Genomic DNA, 12,363 nt, shown 5'->3' with positions numbered 1-12,363 from the left:
TCAACTGAATGCAAGAACCATTGCAAGTTGTTGTTTTGCTATAGAATCACAGAATCACAGAATGGAAGGGGTTGAAAGGGACCTCTGTGGGTCATCTAGTCCAACCCTCCTGCCGAAGCAGGGTCACCTACAGCAGGCTGTAGAGGACCTTGTCCAGGCGGGTCTTGAATATCTCCAGAGAAGGAGACTCCACAACCTCCCCGGGCAGCCTGTTCCAGTGCTCCGTCACCCTCAGAGGGAAGAAGTTCTTCCTCATGTTCAGACGGAACTTCCTGTGCTTCAGTTTGTGCCCATTACCCCTTGTCCTGTCACTGGGCACCACTGAAAAGAGCTTGGCCCCATCCTCCTGACACCCACCCTGCAGATATTTGTAAGTATATATTAGGTCCCTTCGCAGCCTTCTCTTCTTCAGGCTGAACAAGCCCAACTCCCTCAGCCTCTCCTCGTAGGAGAGATGTTCCAGTCCCCTCACCATCCTTTTAGCCCTCTGCTGGACTCTCTCCAGTAGCTCTTCATCTTTCTTGAACTGGGGAGCCCAGAACTGGACACAGTACTCCAGATGGGGCCTCACTAGGGCAGTGCAGAGGGGAAGGAGAACCTCCCTCGACCTGCTGGCCACACTCCTCCTAATGCACCCCAGAATGCCATTAGCTTTCCTGGCAGCCAGGGCACACTGCTGGCTCATGGTTAACCTGTTGTCCACCAGGACACCCAGGTGCCTCTCCACAGAGCTGCTCTCCAGCAGGTCCACCCCAAGCCTGTACTGATGCATGGGGTTGCTCCTCCCCAGGTGCAGGACCCTGCATTTGCCTTCGTTGAACCTCATCAGGTTCCTCTCTGCCCAGCTTTCCAGCCTATCCAGGTCACGCTGAATGGCAGCACAGCCTTCTGGTGTATCTACCACACCTCCCAGTTTGGTGTCATCAGCAAACTTGCTGAGGGTACATTCTAACTCTTCATCCAGGTCGTTGATGAAGAAGTTAAACAAGACTGGGCCCAGTACTGATCCCTGAGGGACACCACTAGTTACCGGCCTCCAACTAGACTTAGCGCCGCTGATGACAACCCTCTGAGTTCTGCCATTCAGCCAGTTCTCAATCCACTTCACCGACCACTCATCCAGCCCATACTTCCTGAGCTTCCCTAGGAGGATATTATAGGAGACCGTGTCGAAAGCCTTGCTGAAGTCTAGGTAGACAACATCCACAGCTCTCCCTTCATCTACCCAGCCAGTCATGTCATCGTAGAAAGCTATCAGATTGGTCAAGCATGATTTCCCCTTGGTGAATCCATGCTGACTACTCCTGATAACCTTCTTTTCCTCCACTTGCTTGATGATGGCAGGAAGCAAAGATCACAGATGAATGGAAGAAAACTCTTCCTATGCATGACATTCTGATAAAAATGAGGAATTCAGAAAGTATACAGTCTTGTCATCCACTCGATTGTTTCCAAAACAAAAACTAGCAGAAATTGTCCTATAATGACTGCTGTAAATTAATCACTCTCAAACTCAATACTTCATTGAAAAAAAAAACCACGAAACACCCCCAAATCCACAACCCAACAAAAACCAAATCACACAACACACCAAAGAACCCCCACTCACAAACAAACACCACTACTCCAGTGTGTAAAATAATCTTTCACAATCCAATTACTTATGTTTTATGGCAGAAGCAGTTAAAAGATGACTGATGGGCCAGCCACTTTGATAAGACCTGATGAATGCTTACACCACTATGTCTGAAGCTGTAACTGGCATCTCTTAGATGAAGATACCACAGCCTCTGTCCCTGTTCTCAGGGAAGTAGTGGCAAACCACTCCCATCACACTTCACATATCTCTACCAGCATTAGAGGGTTGGCACTTTTCAAAGATGTCAGACCAATACTTGCACATAATAGCAAGTCACAGGGGCCACTTTCCGTTGTCAAAGTAAATAAATAAATAAATCTTTAAACTGCAACAGCAAAAAGATCAAAAAGCTTTAATAAATAGCCAGTTTACAAATTAGTACCATTACCTGCTGCACACTATCAGAAATCATAGTTCAAGAGGGGAAAAAAAAAACCCACCAAACAAACCACACTATTTTCACAACTTGTTAACTCTTGTAATTTTATGTCAGAAACATGTTGGCGTCCTTGATGTGCTGCACAGAGATCAAGAATTTAAGAAAACTTTGCCTCCTATGTAGAAAGGATCAAACACATTTGAAAGCCTATTTTCTGGAACATTTTATGAAACCACAAAAGGTGTGGCTGAAATATCAATCGCCCCCAAAACTGAATTAACTGTATCTCAAAACCTCATAGTAGACACTCTTTGTTCTTCAAACTTCCAGATTATTGAAATCTCACTTCCTTCAGATTTTTTTTTCTGTTAGACTACTGTTCAGTGCCCAGTGTTTGGCCTCATTTTCCATTGCAGATAAATATTCCAAGTCTGTACACTTACAAATACAACAAAAAATTTAGTTTATTCTTGGTATTCTCTTTCTTTCCTGACATTTGAGATGGGAATAATTCCAGCACCAGTGAAGGCAATGTAAGTTTTGCTTTGCATTTCACAAGAGTCAAAACTTTACCAGCTCTTTTTTCATTAAAACCCACTTGTAATTTTTGATCCTTCTACCCCTCAGGAAATACCAAAAGTATCTTCTCCTCTCTTCATAAAACCTGCTCTTATTTTTCCTTCTCTTGAATTTTACCTACTGTACCACCCTTTCCTAACTATCAAATAGCATATAACATAGCAGTCCAGTGTACTTGTTCTCACCCTCAGTCAGTCGCTCCTTTACAGCTCTTGTCAACATCCTGAGCTTCACCTTCCTCTAGTTTATTCGATTGGTTTTGTGCCTTTTCTTTTTTTTTTTAGAATCATAGAATCATTTAAGTTGGAAAAGACCTTTCAGACCCAGTCCAACCGTTAACCTAACACTGTCAAGTCCACCACTAAACCATGTCCCTGAGCATCACATCTCCAGGGCTATTTAATGCCTCTAGGGATGGTGACTCAACCACTTCCCTGGGCAGCCTGCTGCAATGCTTGACAACCCCTTTGGTGAAGAAATTTTTCCTAATGTCCAGTCTAAACCTCCCCTGGAACAAAACACAAAAAAGTTTTCCTTACCATAGGCAATCCGTATCAGGATCACTTGTCACTGTCTAAGACCGGGCAAAGAGCAAATTATAAACAACGCTAGTGTCAGAAATACATAAACACACTGATGGGTAAAAGCCCAGTGCAGAGAAGGCTTAAGTCATGAGGTTTCTCCTGCAGACATCCAGTTATTTTGAAAGTAGTTCAAATAACCTTGCAGCTACTGTTCAGTGTGCATCCTCCTGAGGGAATCAGCCCAGCATAGCTCATACTGATTTCACACCTCAGCTTTGTGTGAACCCTCCTCCTAAGGGTTCAGCTCTCTGTGATCCAAGGCCTAGTTTTGACACAGCAGAACTGCGTAACCTTGGATGAAACTTCTAAGGAAACTGCCAGCTTGCAAGAAAGCCGTGTGACAATACTTAGACTAGAGCCGTGATAGACAGGAACTGTAAATCTGCAGCTAGACATAAGAGCCTTGAAACGTAGGTTGTTAACAGTTCAAAGACTCAAGAAAACACACAACCCATGAAAAGCTATGAAAACCCATAGCGGAAAAAAATCAGGGAGTCAATATAGCAATTCAACAACACTGAGAATCAGCCCATCCAAGAACCCATAGAAATCAACCTTCCCCCATACTGATGGCTGCCAGGTCAGCAACAGTGCCAGGATGGGTGAGGCCACACCTGGAGTACTGTGTCCTGTTCTGGGCTCCGCAGTAAAAAAGCAACATCGACATACTGGAGAGAATCCAGCAAAGGCCCACAAGGATGATGAAGGGACTGGAGCACCTCACATAGGAGGAAAGGCTGAGAGCTACGACTGCTCAGCCTGGAGGAGACGGGGCTCAGGGGGGATTTTATCAATGTATACAAATACCTGAAGGAGGGTGCACAGAGGACAGAGCCAGGCTCTTCTCAGTGGTGCCCAGCAACAGGACCAGAGGCAGTGGGCACAAACTGAAACACAAGAGGGTCACTCTGAACATCAGCAAACACTTTTTCACTGTGAGGGTGACTGAGCACTGGCACGGTTGCACAGGGAAGTTTTGGGGTCTCCCTCCTTGGAGAAATTCAGAAACCATCTAGACACAGTCCTGGGCAACTGGCTCTATCTAGGTGGCCCTGCGTGAGCAGCAGGGTTGGACCAAATGACCTCCAGAGGTCCCTTCCAACACCAGTTTTCTGTGAAACAGGCATCATACCTGGAGGTGGTATGTCAATGCTTTGCCTGATGGCTCACTAATCCCAGTTATTTATTGACTAAGATGCATAGTAGATAACTGGCTTAAAGTTACATATATCTTCCTTTCATAGTCTTTTCACGCACAATAAAGGGTGAACAAAGCAACCAAGAGAGAGCATTGCAGCTAACTGGAGTAGCTTTTCCCCATGGGTGCAGTTAACAAGATCTCTGACAGCATCTATGCTGCTGACCCAGTACACTGAGTAGTTCTTAAAACTCTACTGTTATGAATGCACTGATGAAATAAGAAAGTCTCAATTTGTAGTAAATCCCTATGAACTAGATATTTTATCTTTGTGTGCAAAAACTGGATTACCATCTCCCTTACAAGTTCACGGAAGACTTAAAAATTAATCACCTAAAGACTTATTTCTCCAGCAAAATTGTCCTTGCAATCAGCTTTATTCAGTGCTGCAGTTATTCTTATTTTTCAAACTGCTTTGAATTGATGAGGAAACATTACATCAGCTTATTCAGGTCTATCTTGTGTTACCTCTTCCTTTGGCCCATAGTTGAACACAGTCCACCTATAAACAAGAGTAACAAAATTCCACCCAAAAAAAGATTTTCTCGTACAATCAGTCACTTTCATATCATGCTTGGCACTTAATAATTGCAGAAGTGAGACAATATTTAATTCAATACTAAGGGATAATCTCATAAAAACATTTGTTTAAACATTTTTCTACACCTTTTGGTGTATATTTTGTTCTAAAGCAGACATTCATTACAAATCCATGTTCACAAAAGTGAGGTTTTAGCCTCTTGTTTCTAATTATAAGCTGCATCTGACACTTCAAACTGCAGTTACAACATGCATATAACAAACATTTATTTTGCTTCATCTCCTGGCCCTTCAACAGAGAGAGGTACAAAGTATTTGCGCTCGTGAAGAAAACGTGACTTTCAAATACAGTTCACCAGCTTCCCCAGTTCTGACTACTCTGTAGTCCTATGGCACAATTCTTTCTTCTGGAAGACAAGATTCTGATGGATATGAGAAGCAAGGACTGATACTGTCATTTTTCCTGTAAGTTGCACTTGAGCTTTCAAGCTATCAAATCAAAACTGACAGAAATATTTATTTGGACTCTCTATCAAAGTCAGCATGGCTGCTTATGTCACAAAGAGAAGCAAAATTAAAATTCAAGTCAGTCAAGCAGCAATTAACCCAGATGACGAGACAAAAGGACTTTTCCTAAATTCAGAGAAAATTGTATGTGCCTTAAAAGTTTCTGCTTGCTCTTTCTTTGCATGTCTGTGGCCAGCTCCAGCAGGTACTGTTAGCCCCAACAGAAGGACTGACACTGTATTTTATACATCTGCAAAACAACAAAAAAACAAGCCGTTGCAAAGGAAGCCTTCTTCTATTTCTTCCACACAAGTGAAGCTGAGCCTCAGCCCAGATCACTAACACAAGCATAAGACTGAAAGCCTTTCTGCAGGTTCAAAAAGAACATAACCAGGCAGTTTACAAACTGCCTGCAATCCCTCACAGGGAAATGGACCGTACTTAAACCACTCTGACAGGCAGGCTAGTCCAATTTTCTATTTCCCCTTCCCTTACTCTTCTTGCCTCCTTCATCTATACACTAATTCGATACAAATAATTTCATAGATTTTTTTTTCTTCCATGTTTCTTTGACCATTATGCAAAGATGAGCCTATCTGGCCATAGGTCTGTCAAGATCTCCGAGTCATTTTCAGTCTTTCTCAGTGAACCTTAATGATCCCATAAAACTTTCACCATAAATTAACAGGCAAGTGAAAGCATCTGCTTTTATCTGTTACCAACACACGAGGTACCAAGGCAACATTTGCACCAGGACTACATAAATGATGTGCAACTCTATCAACTTGCAAATGCAATGATAACAGCAGCAGAAATTAGCATAAAACCAAATAAGAAACAGCTGTCTACATTACTTAGCACGCTGTTAGCTGTGGGATATTCATTTGTCTGTGCTTCCAAGGATTTTACTGGCATTGACATCAAAGTGCCAGTCACTTACAGCCCTCACATAACTGTACAGATATTCTCTTACTGCAGATACTTTACAAGATATTTTTTAATTCAACAAGCCACTTCTGCATGTATCAGAATATCCAGTTGCTTACTGACAGAATCTTTCTAGGTAGTAACTAACATTAACAACCCTCATCCTTCACATTATGCTGAGCCACAGTGACAAGCGTTACTAAAGACAATGATCTTGCCTGAAGGCGCTGGACAACACAATGCAAGAGGAAAAACTCCCCGAAGTAAACAGACCATCAAAAAAGAGTTAGAAATTAACTCCAAATACCACCCATGTCCAAGCTGCACTCCATAGCCAGATGACTGGCTTTTGCCACCTGTGAGAAGGGTGTCTTGCCCTATCCAGATGTACAGTGAAGGTCTGTCTTGCCTCCTGACGACTGACAATCCACAAAACATTTAGTGATCGATTCACAGTAAATAATTTGCTGGACGAACTTACAGCAGCAGTAGATTAGGAAAGCATGGAGTAAGTGCACAGGTGTCATGCCAGAGCAGTTTCATAGCTTATAACTCTTTCCACCAAGAAAACTTTTTGTGCTTAGGGCACATTTGCTTTCCATTTGTCTGCTGTTCAAATAAAGGGAATCTTATTCCCTACCGCACCAACTCTCCATAACGGCCACTTACAGACTTTGCTGATCCTCGAATGACACTCGCTAGCAAATCAAATGCTGTAGGTACTCCTGGTGTGTCAATCATGTACCCACTGAAAATAAATGAGGAATCTAAGTCACATGGGTAGCTACAGACAAGAATCACTGCTACAGCCACAAAGAGTCGGTCTGGCCAAGGATCCTCTTGGCACCTCATCCCGAGGTGCTTCTTGCACTCCCTTCAATCAGGCTACCAAAGCAGCTGGCAGTCACTTCACGTCCAACTTTGGAGGGCCTGGGAAGATAGGAAAGGCTAGTGGTAAGAAGATGTCCGGGACAGGGGTGGAGAAGCTCAGGGACTAAGGGACAGACACCCATCAGGAGAGGAGACTCCTCCTGGCCAGACAAGCAGGATAGATAACCAGGCCCACAATGAAAGGACTCTGCTGTCTCCTCTAACCTAGAGGGAGGCGACAGCTGCCGAGGCAGCATCTGCCTTGCCCCACACCCCCCTTCCAGCAGCTCGCCCACCAGCGCAGAGGGCGCGCTCCCCACCAGAACCAGGGAGATAACCCCGACGTGGCGCAGCCCGTCACTGCGAACAGGAGGGCGCCCAGTCGGGGGACGCAGACGTAAATCGGGATGAATCCCCCCGCTCCGCGGACCCGCCGAGGTCCCGGAGGAAGCGGGGGGGGGGGGGGCGGGGCGGGCGCGCCCTCTCCCCGCCGCCGCGCCCTCTCCCCGCCGCCGCGCTCCGCCGGTCCTCGGGCGACCCCTGGCGGCACCGCCCCGCCGCGCCTCCGCCGCCCTGGGAGGTGCCGGGCGGGTTAACGGAGCGGAGGGGCCGGTCGGTACCGGGACCGCGCGTCCCCGCCGGCTGCCACAAAAATGTTACCGGCAGGCAAAGCCCGCGGCGCCCGCAGGCCGCTGGTGGAACTCCCAAGGCAGCTTACTCGGACGCACCCTCTGCGCAAGTCAGTTTCTTCAGGGAATCCGTGGGAACGGGGCCATTTACTGCACCACTTTCACCCGGTATTGGAGTATCGGGGAGAAAGGGAGGAGTCCGGGTATTCAGCGAAACCCGAATGAAGCCACTCGCAACGCTTCGTTTCCGTTCGTGTCTGACAGCGCTCGTACGATCCCCCTCCTAACCCGTTTTTGCAGTTGCGATGGTCTCCAACCACCTGCACCTGACGCACAAGCAGCGTACTCCGCTGTAGCAGCCTCTCTAGGTGTAGCATTTCTGCACGCTCACAGCTGTGATTCAGCAAAGCGCGCGAGCTTATTCACCAAAGCACTTGGGCATGTGCTAGTTCTTAAGCAGGCACCTAGCTCCCCTCAGCTCTGTGTAGCTTTTCCCAGGGCACAAATGCCACTTTCAAACTTACCTCTCTCTGAGAATCAGGGCTGTTTAAGAACTTACACACCACCTTGAAGAAGAGTATGTTCCTAAACCAGAGCTAGAAGGCAACCTCACAGCTGTGTAGTGTTTGCAGCATAAAAGGGCCAGCAGAAGCAAATTCACACAACTTCTTTTTGTTAATTTGCAGCAAACACAGAAAATACAGTTGCTGATTTGTGGGAGACAACACGAGGGTCTTCAGCTACTCAAATGTGAGTTTACACGGAATAAGTGCCTCTCACTGCCCAAAGCTAGCATCAGTGGCTAGCTGAACCAGCAAAGGGCACTTCAGACTGAAGTGCAGAGCTTCTCGCTACGCAGAGGTTTTGCCATCAGGCATCTTGTAAAAAAAACTAAAACTATTTAGCCACTCTCTAAAATTGCATGTTGCAGTTTTTAAGAGCAAAAATGGACTTAAATTCTGAGTCACAAATGCTAAAACCCCAAAGTTACCAGTTTCACAGCAACCTGAACACAGCTCTTAGTAGGCACGTATTTTTCATCCTCAAGTTAGGACTTCTGGCTTGCTTAAAATCACCTTTCCAATGAAGTACACTACAGCGGATGATATTAAATTTTGGTTTGGATATTTACGTGAAGTGTTGCTGACTAATGGTTGTATAAGGAACCATAACACTGACCGCTGGCTATCTCACATTCAAATTCCCCACTCTAACAGTCCATTAAGAGAGAGTGTTGTTTTTGCACGGAGTCTACTAGATGATTTTAAAACATTAAAATAACAAACCTAGGAAAAGGGAAGCTGTGACAGCATAATAAAATACCAATGCCTACCAAATACCATGCAAAGACACAGAAACCCATACGACAGAAAAACACTTCTTAAACATTGTCAGCCAACCATTAGATGCAATGACTAGAAGTATCTTTATTTTACAGCATGATTCAAACATAACCTATAGCGAACAAGGCAAACAATCCAGGTAGGGTTGCCAGTCTAGAGCTTTTTCCATCTGGCTTCAACTTCTTGCTCTTTGAGACTTCCCCGGTGACTCGGCAAGGCACTCAGTCTCTCCACATCCATGGTACTTTCCTATCCCACCTCCATGAAGACAAATCAGCGATCGTGATACATCAGAAATAGCTGCCATATAAACATCTCCTGTAAAACAGCACTGAACACAACACCACAATGCGTACCCCATTAGGTTTTCTGTGTATGCAGAGCTCCAAGCTTCGGCAGGCTACTAAGAAGGTATTTTTTCTGTCCAAGGTACAAACATCCAATCTTATGAGTAGAATTGGTTCACCATAATTCACTTCACTATTTTAAACTGGGGTACTTTTAAGCAACCTATTTCAGAAAAATCTCTCCCCAAAGATTAGGATATGGCCAGTTAGGCACGATAGCCCAGCTACACTGACTGATAATGCTCTTCACACGCATGTTAAGAATCTCTTTTTGAACATTATTAACAGCTTTCCTGAATACTTTTACTGACACACAATTTACCTATCATCCTAGCCCAGAAGAGCCATTAAGCATATGCCAAAGTTTTTCCACAGATTTATGCTTAAGAATATTAGCTACCCAAGCCTCCAGTGTGGCCATGAGGTGAGCAATACCAAAACATCTATTTACAGCCACTGAATTTACATGCATGTATTTGCACCAGATCACAGTCTCTATTTGGGAACACCAGTACTGAAGTGCCAAAGCTAACACTGTTACACTGGTATGCCCTAGCTCAGAAACACTGCCTGTTCTTTTATATCCAAATCCAGTTGCCCCAAACATCACAAATAAACCCACTCCACTAAGGATTATTTTAAGTCTATCTGAAACTTTCCAGTAATGTGCATTTGAACTCTGCAAACCACAATACAGTACCTTTTTCCTCACGCGAAGAGCTAGATCAACGAGACTTCTGCCACCCAAAATTCCAAGGACCCAAGAACAAACTTCAGAAATGCCATCCCAAAGTGGTTTCTCATCTGAATGTAGTTGCAGCACAAAGAAAAAGTGTTCGGTATTGCTTGTTCTGCCCTCCCCAGCTCTGGCCCTATATTGCTGCTATCTGAAGCACAAGAAAGTTTCCATTTTATTTCACTCGCTTTCACACCTTAAAAAACGCAATTTGACAGCAACGTTTGCAGTTGCAGCAACAAGAAAAGTTCCACAAACAACTGACTAGAATCCATAATCTGCTTACTATCAGGTATTTTAGGAAAACATAAAAAACTGAGCAACAATAACTGAACAGTCAGCTCACGTGTGGAAACTGCAACCTGCAAACTTTTCTGTGAGCAATTCTCTGGATTTCTTTTTATCACTTCTGCATAATCACACCACAAAGCATGCTCTTTAATAGGGACAGTATGATCGCCTGCATGCCTGTACATCTTTTCTTACAGCTGGGTCCCCGGTTCTTAGCAAGGGCTTCTGAGGCTCAATTGCAACAGAAACAGTAAGCAGTAAAACGCATCCAGGATGAAAACAGCTGACTTTACCTGGCACCGCCACCAAAACACACGGAGCATTTCTAAATTTCAGTCGCTGTCTCAAATGAGTGTCACCCCTTTCTCTGTTTAACCAACAGCTTCACTCTTCTTTAAGGCAGCTAAAACTGTTCTCCCGCTCCCCTGGGCGCGTCAGGCGGAGAGGGCTGCCTCCTGCTAGCGGAGCACCGAAACTAATTTGACTTGAAAGTCTTTCAGCTGGACCAGGGAGAACCAGACCCAGAGGCAAGTGACCTAACGGCGCTCGTACCGCACACCTGCAGCCGCTTGTGTAACAGACCTCCGGACCGTTGTACGGGTCTCCGTCAGGCAAAACTCCCCGCTGACTCCCAGGAGGGAGCTCTCATCAGCCAAAAGCTGCGGGAGCGGGATCCGGTTCTCTCCCTTTCAGTGAAAGGCTTATTCCGAGCTACGGGAACATCCTCACACTGCGTGACCTCGGCAAGCCCCTAACTCCTGCGTTAACGCCAGGAGGTATTTGTCCTGCGTTTAATCTGCCAACCACTGAAATTAATCTCATCGGCCCTCCGACCTAAACCAGTTTCCCAAATAACGGACCTGCTCCCCAGCTGCGACCTTCGCACGACGGCTAAAAGCAAAGATGGCACGGGCAGGAGGAGACTCGCGGCTCCCTCAGTGAACCACATCACCTCTGGGCAGACGGGGAAGACCGGCGTCCCCGCCCGGGCTCCTCCCCGAAGTTGCGCCGCTCCCCGCGGCAGCCGGGGAGCCGCCGGCCACGGCCGGGAAGGAGAAGCCGCCCGCAAGGCAGCGGCGGGCACCGGCCGAAGCCGCGGCGGGAAGACCCGGGCGGCGCCGAGGGAGGAGGGCGGGCTGCGAGGCGCCCTCTCCACGTGCGCCCCGCTCCGCGCCCGCCACCAACGGCCGCAGCGCCCGCGTGAAGCCTCGCGCCGCAGCCGACACCAACGGCCGGGGCGGCAGAGCCCCGCGCGCCCGTCCCGCCGCCGCCGCCCGCTCGCCAACTTCCCCTCAGGGGCGCCGCCCGCCCCTACCTACCTGCCTGCCCGCCTTTCCTCCCGCCCGCGCCGGGCCCCTCTCAGCGGCTAGCGGGAGGGCAGGAGCACTGTCCCTCCGGCGGGGCGAGCCCCATGTGAAGAGGAGCGAGGGAGCCCGGCGGCTCCACCGCCGCCGCCGAGGGGAGGGGACGGAGGGAGGAGGCGGGCGGGCGGGCGCGCCTTGACGCGCCGGGCACCGCTCCACCCGCGCGGAGCCGCCCCGACCCCGCCGGTGCCGGAGTCGCCGAGCCCGCGGCAGCGCCCCCTGGAGGCCGCGGCGGGGACGGAGCCTCCCCTCGCCCGCCGGGGCCGGCCGCGCCGCGGGGCCAGGGCAGGGCCAGGGGGGCTCCGGGTCTCGGCCCGCCCAACCGGGAGCACCGGCCTCCCCTCCGAGGCCGCTTCGGCCAGCCCGGTCACCAGGGGAGAGATTCCGCTTCGCTTGCAGCGCTGGGAAGCCGCGGGCACTGCGGTAACTG

At 47.8% G+C, this 12,363-nt stretch overlaps 1 protein-coding gene across 3 annotated transcripts in view; it reads right to left on the bottom strand.

Moving 5' to 3' along the window:
- Window positions 1-12,100, bottom strand: part of CPNE4 (copine 4) — a 246,859-nt gene extending 234,759 nt beyond the window's left edge. The window contains exon 1 of one of the 3 annotated variants that reach the window (XM_075418882.1): window positions 11,889-12,100. The gene's annotated coding sequence lies outside the window, so the exon portion shown is untranslated. The remainder of the gene's footprint in view (window positions 1-11,888) is intronic. The other 2 variants (XM_075418881.1, XM_075418880.1) reach the window with 2 other exon arrangements.
- Between the last annotated feature and the right edge of the window lie 263 nt (window positions 12,101-12,363).

Source organism: Opisthocomus hoazin, chromosome 4, assembly GCF_030867145.1.
Source record: "Opisthocomus hoazin isolate bOpiHoa1 chromosome 4, bOpiHoa1.hap1, whole genome shotgun sequence".
NCBI classification, from domain to species: Eukaryota; Metazoa; Chordata; class Aves; order Opisthocomiformes; family Opisthocomidae; genus Opisthocomus; species Opisthocomus hoazin.
Note: the sequence above shows the minus strand (reverse complement) of the source record. Positions and strands in the feature narration are given on the sequence as shown.